A 9,955-nucleotide genomic window follows, 5' to 3' on the forward strand; every position below is an offset into this window, starting at 1 on the left:
GGAGTTTTACTGTAGTCAGGGAAAGATTACAATTTCATGGGCCCCTCCCTAGTAAGAACGTAAAGAGAACGTTTGACTTTTGGTTCTCTAAAGGTTGGGGTTATTACCAAACCAAAATTTACCACTTAGAAACGTTCCCTTTGGTTACAGTAAAAAACAAGCAGCCATTGGTTCCGGTTCGGTTCTGGATACGTTTCAGATACGTAATTTTTGGTTCTGTTTTGGTTCTCACTGGGTTGCCAGGAAAGTTTAATTTAAGTTCCCAGAACGATATATGTGTGGTTCCCATTCCATTCCCTCGCCGTTCTCTCACCGTACCTTTATTGCTTTTCATGTTTGTTCCCTCATCGTTCCCATATGGTTCCCATAACCTTGATGGTTACATTATAGGTCTGGTCACGTCTGGTTCCCTAGACGTGCTCCTGATGTTCCCCCAACTTTGTTTATACTGTGTTGTTCAGAGCATAAGCAATGATGACTGTCCACCCGATTAAATCATATACATCTACATATTAGTAACAGTATTTCCTCCAGATTGAATCATGTACACAATCTATTTTTTTTTATTCCATTTCATTCATTTAACTCAACTTGGTTGGGTTGATCTAAGGTTTGGCTGTGCACACAACATCACACAAAAGATGTGGTGAGTGAAAGAAATAACTTGAGAACTTGTTACACCTTTGCCGGTAACAAGCAGGCCCTTCACAACCAATCTGTCCATCAGCGCCTGGCCAAACCTAATTACTTAGGGCTGGTATATCATGATTCAATTGCTTGCACCTGAAAAACTCCTAATCAATCTGGTCACATGGTACTCTTGAGCCTGTATATAAAGCTGCTGTCAGAGTGCTTTAGTTATTTGCCTGCCTGCCTGCCTGCTGGCTGGTCAGCATGGCACAGCATAGCGCTTGTTTAACTGCTTTGCAAGCAAGCTAATAGCGCTTTTGGCTTATGGCATTTGTTAACTACATCTTGTGCCTTGCTTTGTGAGCTAGTCAGTAACAGCACATGTTATAGTGCACTTGATGTAGATGGTATGATTATCTTTAAACTTCATTAAGAAAAACATTTGGTATTAATCCCCACTAGATTGTGTTCATACATGCTCAGCTGATATTTATCTCACATTGTGGTACAGAACGGCATATACTGATATATAAAATATAGACATCATACATGTTTTCAGCAACTTTAATTATCATTCTAAGACAGCAGTGTGCCAACCTGATGCCAGGCGCAGGGTGTTTCAGTGATGGTGGAGGATGGGAGGTCCTTAAGTACCATGATCAGGGTACCTCAACTATGGTGAGAGATAGTGGGGCAGGACCAAAACACATTCACAATAATAAACAAGGTTGGGGGAACATCAGGAGCATGTCTAAGGAACCAAATATGTAACCAACAAGGTTAAGGGAACCATATGGGAACGACAAGGGAACAAACATGACATGAACAGGAATAAAGTGACGGTGAGAGAACAATAAGGGAACGGAATGGGAACTACACATATAACATTCTAGGAACGAAAGTTAAACTTTCCTGCCAACCAAGTGAGAATGGAAAAATAACCAAAAATGACTCTCTGGGGACGTACCCAGAACTAAACTGGAACCAAGGGCTTGTGTTCCAGGAACCTTCGTAGAACTAAAAATTGTTAGTAGGGCTGGGCCTGGCAACAAGAAAGGTCCCCTCCATGGGTGTTGCTGGTTTACAAAATTATTGTTTCATGTCAGAAGTAAGAATGTTGTTGGAGGTTTTGGGGGTAGTCCCCCAAGAAAATGTAAAATACAGTTGTTAAAAGTGTGATTTTAATGCATTATGATCAGGGCTCTGAATTCACTTTTTTCATCACCAGCCAAAACGGGTAGTTAATCTCACTAGCCAAACACATACTCACTAATGGGTCAAAGTGGCTAGTGAATTGGTCTTTTTTACCAGCCAAACTGAAATTTCACCAGCATTTGGCCGGTTGGCTGGTGTTAATTTAGACTAGAGCCCTGATTATGATAATGGCCTCTTGAGCCCCTGGGCCTTGGCCCGGTAGGCCTGTGCAGTATTCTGTGCTTGGATGGGAATTGTAGTATACTACAGGGTATGTGGAATGAGCAGCAGTTTGATGGTGGATTTTTCCACGGGTCGTTGAGAGGACTTAAAAAAGAAAAAAAAACCTTGCTCGCTCGCCACCGTCTCTCTCAGCTCTGTCTTCTTTGAAGGCCGGCCAAGCGCTGTCCACTCCTCTTTGATGCCCTGCCAAAACACGCTTACCGTCCGCAGCGAATTGCACCAGTCTGTCACTGCTACACACGCAACAAATGGCTGAAGCGTCCTACCCAGGACCCGTACCAAAACCCCAATGACAACAACCCCCCCATCCCCCCTCCACATAAAGGGGGGAATCTCAACAACATCCACACATCCATTGCAGTACTCCCACCCTCACAACCCTGCCATCCCAGCTCTGGTTTCACAGTAGATTAAATGTTTGCGAAAGCTTTTCCTCTGTACCTCTGGACGAGCCACCGGATAGATCCATTGGCTCAAAGCATAGGTAGCATTATTTGGCACCAGGATACGTTTGACCACGGTCACTGCATACCAGCAGCGAGGTGGAGTGGAGTACTAGAGCGGGGTGGGGTGACATTTTTGCATGGGCACCTCTCGCCTATCTTTGGTGAAAAGGGCACGCCACTATAGCGTTCCCACAGGGGAACAGAGCCAGATAAAGAGGAACAGGACTACCCTCATTGGATTGCAGCGTAGGGGCCCACCCGCTCTGGTGAGCTTTTCAAAAGCCGTTCCAGTCACGACGAATGCGTGCCTCCATTTATTTTCACTGGTATTTCATTCCTTACCGTGAGGAATTTACCTACCTCGCTTCCTGCCCAACTACCAGCTACTGCCACACTATGACCATCATGGACCACCAGCACCACCATCATCCCTGGGGGGGGTTTTCCACAAATGTGGTTACTTGATAAACTCGCTGTAAACCCAGTCATGGGTGAGCGGTTAGGGTGTCAGACTTGCATCCCAGAGGTTGCCGGTTCGACTCCCGACCCGCCAGGTTGGTGGGGGGAGTAATCAACCAGTGCTCTCCCCCCTCCTCCTCCATGACTGAGGTACCCTGAGCATGGTACCGTCCCACCGCACTGCTCCCCATGGGGCGCCACTGAGGGCTGCCCCCTTACACGGGTGAGGCATAAATGCAATTTTGTTGTGTGCAGTGTTCACTTGTGTGCTGTGGAGTGCTGTGTCACAATGACAATGGGAGTTGAAGTTTCCCAATGGGCTTTCACTTTTCACTTTAAAAGTTCAAAGTAATTTAAAGAAATAAGTAAGGAATCCTAAATGTTTTACTACAGTCAACTTTAATAATTTGGAGCAATATATATGTCAAATCTTTTGAGTACTATTAACTTAGTAGGGTTTACAGTGTGGTTAAGGTAACCTACAGGAAGTGGTAAACATCCTAATAGATAGCCCACAGGTGTCATTTAATGAGATTAAATGAGGACTCTAAAGGTTCTTCTATTAGAACATTTAACACAACCTCAAGGTTAACTTAATACTTCATGAAACAAGCAAAACAATGCACCTTCGTAGGCAAAACAATGCACCCTTGCTGACAAAACAATGCACCTTCGCTGACTTCACTGTAAAGAGAGACACATGTGGCAACAGGCAAAGTAATCACACCCCTTACAAGATCAGGTACGATATGTATAAATGGTGTGACGTGTGCCATGTGTATTACACCCCTTTTTGGGGGGAAACATTGGGGGCGAAAAGCCAATGCAAGTCAATTGGTGGTGTTGGGAAAGAAAAAATGAAAGACAAGGACCTGTAGGCTAGCGTTGTTCACGCTCAACATGCCGAAGATGTGTTGTGTTGTCGGCTTTTCAAATAATATAGCCAAACAGTGGCTGAAGCATGAACTGTGTTTATTTGGGCTAGCCAATGTAGCATGTAAGTTAATGAGACATTTGGTTGGTTTTCCCCCAAAAAGGGGCGTAACGTACATTAATGAGCAAAGTACCCGAATGGCCAACTACTCAATTACATCCATAAGAGTACTTCTACTTTTTACAACTCTGCCATTACAGATGCAACAGATGAAAACTGGAAACTGGGAAAAAGATCTGCACATAAAAGACCAACGGAGGTATGAAGATATTAATGGTTTTATCATTTATTATTATACTTAGCTAATGCCTTTATCTAAAACAACTTCCAGTTATTTACAAGGAATTTGTTACAGTCCCTGGAACAGTATGGCGTTAGGTTGCTTGCTCAAGGACACGTCAGCCATGGAGGTGTAGGGAGACCTAAGGGTGGTCCAAATTATGTGATTTACCAAAGGTAGGATTTGAATGGGCCTTTAGCCAGCAACAGCAAAAAAACAAAAAAACAATAACAACAACACAAATCTACTCAGATAGCTTTGTACTATTACCTAAATTGGGCTAAAAACAAATTAATAAACAATGGCGGAACTGCGTTATGTCACCTCATGCATAATTCAGGTGCTTGCGAGCCTCATTTGTGGTGCGGTGTGGAGCAGAGAAGGACACCATGTAGCTTAGAGCTAGCCGAACAGAGCACAGCTGACAGACAGAGCCAAGGCTGGAGAGGGGCCAAAAACCACCAGGGCAATTTTCGTCTTAAACTCACACATATACAAGCCGTCTCCGTACTATATATTGCTTGACTCAATCCGCTGTCTACACAGCTGACAGACAGAGCCAGGGGAGTATTCCAAGAACATGATTATGTAATAAACCTGGCTTAGTTAACCTGCATGACATGGTTAATCTGCTAATAGATAGCGCACAGGTGTCATTGTAAGAAAATAAAGACTATAGGCTCTTGTATTAGATGGTTCACCATTACCTCAAGGTTAACTTCACCTGGATTACTACTTAGTCAGGGTCCTGGCAAACTCCCCTGGGCTGGATCGCGCCAAAAATCACCTGGACATTTTTGGAGCAATGGGCCACCCTCTAATGTCTCTTTTCTTCTGCCTTTTTTCTGGTAGGCCTACAGCTCGACACAGCGTGACTCGGCCGCCACTTTTTGCTTTACGATTGAGCTGTGTAGTGCCTATTCGGAAACCAAAAAGTGGCGGCCGAGTTGCGCTGTGTCGAGCTGTAGGCCTACCAGAAAAACGGCATAAGAAGCTGTTCCCATGTAGATGCATATTTTTGGTGCATTGGTTTTGGAGTCTCGTTTACACGTAAACCGAGTTTTAGAATGCACATTTCATAACTCCAGTTTCTATTTCTATCCACATTTCGTTTTACACATAAACTGATTACAAAAAAAAATGTTATCAGCACCTAAACTGTGGGTTGACCCACCTTGAAAATGCCCTGTGTTGCAAGATGACCAATGCAGCCATGGACAGAACGTAAATACGCACGTACGTACTTACCTGGCAGCCATTTCCCCACTGACATGCACACATACTGTTCATACCTCTCTTTACAGACATCTGCTTATCAAGGCTCAACCGCCCCGGGACACAGACAGGAAATCCACAGGCACAACAGCGAAACTATCTAACTGTCTTTATGGCTCACTTTAGTCGAAATGTGCGCAAGATTACGTAAATGGAGCGCTGTCAGATGGCCACAACAGCAATAGCACCTGCTGCTCTTAGTTCAGATGGTGAGTGACCCAGTGAGTGTGCGGAACGCAATGCAGCTGTAATGATTGCCTTGATTTCCGAGATTAGGAGGAATCACTTATAAGGACATGGAATGAATATTTAACTTTTCAGAGTTTGTTTGTGTTCACATTTTTTTGTCTTTTCTGTAGCCTCTTACTGCAGATGGGGTCGCCGGCGGGCCTAGTCACTATTTGCTGAAAATACTCAACTACATCATAACAACTATGACAGTGCCGAGAGCCTTAAGTAACAGATTAAGACATAGGCCTAGACATTACAATTTTGGTGACAGTAAGGATATAACATAGGTGCTGCACTAACGGGTTAAACATAACTTGCAGATTTACTTTGTGATTTCATTGGACATTAGATAGATAGATAGATAGATAGATAGATAGATAGATAGATAGATAGATAGATAGATAGATAGATAGATAGATAGATAGATAGATAGATAGATAGATAGATAGATAATACAGCCTTAAGTGTGTGCACATCCCAAAATAAGGCAGGGCTTTACTAGACGCCAGTGTTATACTCATGACACGACACTGTCATGAAAGTGTCAAAACAGTGTCATGGAGGAGTCATGAAAATATCACATTGTTTGGCCTGTCTTTAAAATAACTGAATGTCACTCAATGGCAACAACCATGAAATGGCATTGACATAATATTCATGTCATTTGTTTTATTTAATTTAATGAATGGCTCTTACTAGTACTGTTTAATTACTTCATTCAATTTTACCAATATACCTTTGGGGTCCAATTCTTATTGCTCTTACTATTGAGTTCAATGTTCAAATCAAGACTTTTCTCCCAGACATGTCTGTGACAATATTTCTGAACTGTGACAGGTTTGTTTTGAGAGAATTAAAACTATGATCCATTTCCAAGGAAACTTTTAAAAGCTCTCGGTCATCTCTGCACTGTCTCAGGAAGCCTTGTTAAACAGCATGGGCATAAATATTTGTCTTGAGAGAGAATGACATATACTGTATATACATCACTTCCTGCCCGGATGTGTCCTGGAAGAGTTTTTAATATCGGTCAGACTCTGACAAAATCATATTCAAGTGTGCTGTCCAACTACTCTATATTACAGCCTCCAGTGGTAATATCGGGAGGAAGCTGCACGTCCAGGTTCTCCCCTTGTAAAGCTACAACGTTTACACCAAGCACCTTCAGACTTTCTTTCATACATATATATATATATATATATATATATATATATATATATATATATATATATAGAGAGAGAGAGAGAGAGAGAGAGAGAGAGAGAGAGAGAGAGAGAGAGAGAGAGAGAGAGAGAGAGAGAGACTGTCCTGTCCTGTGTGTGTGTGTGTGTGTGTGTGTGTGTGTGTGTGTGTGTGTGTGTGTGTGTGTGTGTGTGTGTGTGTGTGTGTGTGTGTGTGTGTGTCTGTGTGTGTGTCTGTGTGTGTGTCTGTGTGTGTCTGTGTGTGTGTGTGTGTGTCTGTGTGTGTCTCTGTGTGTGTGTGTGTGTGTGTGTGTGTGTGTGTGTGTGTGTGTGTGTGTGACCTACTGAGGCTGGTGTCCACTGGCCGGAGAGCCCCTGGGTGCTTTCCTGCGTGCGCACATGCGTGTGTGCGTACTTTTTTAGGCCTCCTCTGTGTATTTGTTTATGTATTCCAAAGACATAAAGGCATCCTTACTTTATACACACACTCACAAACACACACACACACACACACACACACACACACACACACACACACACACACACACACACACACACACACACACACACACACACACACACACACACACACACACACACACCACTCCATAAACACCACTCCACACCACACCACACACCACTCCACAACCATAAACACACGCACACATTCTCCACTGCACAGACAGAGGGATACAGACATGCATGCACGCACGCATGCACATACACACGCACACACACACGCACACACACACCACTCTGAATTTAGCCCATGCAGTTTGAATGACAGCAGACTCCTGTAGTAGGGGACTGTGAGAGTTGATGAAGGCATTGTGGGGTAACTACAGCATGTGTGCAAGTGTGACCTTTATCAGATGTCATCAAGTTCAGAGATCAGAGGTGGATGATAGGATGGGCTGGGAGGGTACTAGCCCTAGAGAAACAAAGAAACTGAATCGATTAGCTTCTAGCTGTAATCTGGTACAAACCATCTATTTATTTTTTGTAAATAATGAACTTTGTACACAGTCGGTGTCACGGTTAACTAAATAATGCTGAGGCTACATTGGGTGATGGTTAACGGGGATAAACAGTGGATCGGATCAAGCTGGCGTGCACGCTATAGGGTAGACTGTGGACATCTCAAGGGACGGCGTTTACAACAGGACGGCTGGAGGACGAGATGTACAGGAGGGTGAACCAGGACAGCATTGACAACAACAGGGCACACACCAGTAGGAGTGTCACACCAACAGAGTGTCACACACACCAACACAGCTGGTCTGCATTCAGCAACCCTAACTCTATATCCCTCTGGGTTTAGCACCTGGCAAAATTCTGCCGCAGCCTACTGACGTATGCATTTATAGCCCAGTGGCCTTGGGGGTGATGATGAGGACTTAGCCCTCCATACTGACACACAGGAGGAGGGGGTGGAGAGAGAGAGAGAGAGAGAGAGAGAGAGAGAGAGAGAGAGAGAGAGAGAGAGAGAGAGAGAGAGAGAGAGAGAGAGAGAGAGAATATATGTATCTCCGTGTGTGTGCGTCTCCATGTGTGTGCGTCTCCGTATGTGTGTGTGTGAAGAGAGGCATGTTTGCTCTGCCAAGTCTTCCAAAGCTTCCCCCTACTTGTGACAATCTGAGGTAATTGATCGTACAGAAACACACACCACAGTCGCATTATCCAGTCACCGTGATGGTAAAACCTGACAAACATTTTCCACTGTGACTGACAGTAATCATAGCGCTGACTGATGACCATGTGTGTGTGTGTGTGTGTGTGTGTGTGTGTGTGTGTGTGTGCACGTGCGTGTTTGTGTGTGTGTGTCACGTGTGTGTGTCTGTATGTGTGTGTGCGTTTAACCAGCGGTTTGTCCGTTGGAGCAAGTGATTGGGGATTGTAATTGAATGGCTGGGGTGTTAATCCTATTGGTAAGGCTCTGCTGTGCTCACAGAGAGGAAGTAGGACTAAAACATGTCACAGTCAATACAGCTGAAAATCCTGATTCCTGCACTGCGACTCCGGGCTGATGGGAAACAGGTGAGGGCGGCTGAAGACTTCATGTTCCCAGTGAGCCAAACGGGCCGTATGGCTTATGGTGAGTTTACATTGTTAGACCCTTGCCATGAGATATATTATTTATATTATATATATCACTGATTCTTGAGAAAGTGGCTAAAACAGGTTGTAATGTTGACAGAAAAAAAACAAAGTGAATTACAAAATTATATGGTATATCCTCGTAGACTAAGGTCTTGGCTTTTCAGAAATGCACAAGGCCAATCTCCCCATTATGTATTTTTTTCAGAAATCAGGCTTTTCTCCGATCATACCTTGTTTTTTGTCAACACCGTCAGACACAATTAAAAGTTATTAAAATTGTATTGATTTGGTTGCATATGTATCTGGAGTTTTTACAGTTTTTGCCTACTGCTTGCACACAATATGCAAAATTTGGCTCATAGAGTCAAATCTCTACACACAAGCCAATTACTCTCAACACTTGCAGATAAACTCTGCACACATATGCCGACATGAAACTCTGCTATCAAAACCTTTTTATTGCCATAAAAACGTAACAATCTTTTGTAAAAACCTCACTTTCATGTCAAAAGACACACATGAGCACCAAATGAGAAAACAAATTAGATCAACATTAAAACAGTTGTCTGCTTTATACAAAACACAGCAGTCTTTCTTTTTGTAACAGTCTATTCAGTCTCACAGAATGTACATCTTCACAAGACCCCAAAATGCAATACTGTACATAACTGCACCTTACAGATCAGGACATTACAGTAAACTGAAGCAGAAATATATGTCAAACAGTAACAATCACTCTAAACACAACAGTGTGTAGGTGAGCTTACGTATGGACCATTTGTTTGTGTATGGGGTATATTCGCAAATTTTCAAACATCTAAATATGATATAAAAATGTGGTTGATGTCAACATGCTGTATTGAAAATCATAGTCAATATACTTTGTTTGTTTGGGTATGAGGTAGCCTATGAGGTATTCTTCGTGAAATACAATACATTTCCAGAGACACAATATGCAGCTGACATCTAGATGACGTCATCA

The sequence above is a fragment of the Engraulis encrasicolus genome, chromosome 17, assembly GCF_034702125.1.
Source record: "Engraulis encrasicolus isolate BLACKSEA-1 chromosome 17, IST_EnEncr_1.0, whole genome shotgun sequence".
Lineage (NCBI taxonomy): Eukaryota > Metazoa > Chordata > Actinopteri > Clupeiformes > Engraulidae > Engraulis > Engraulis encrasicolus.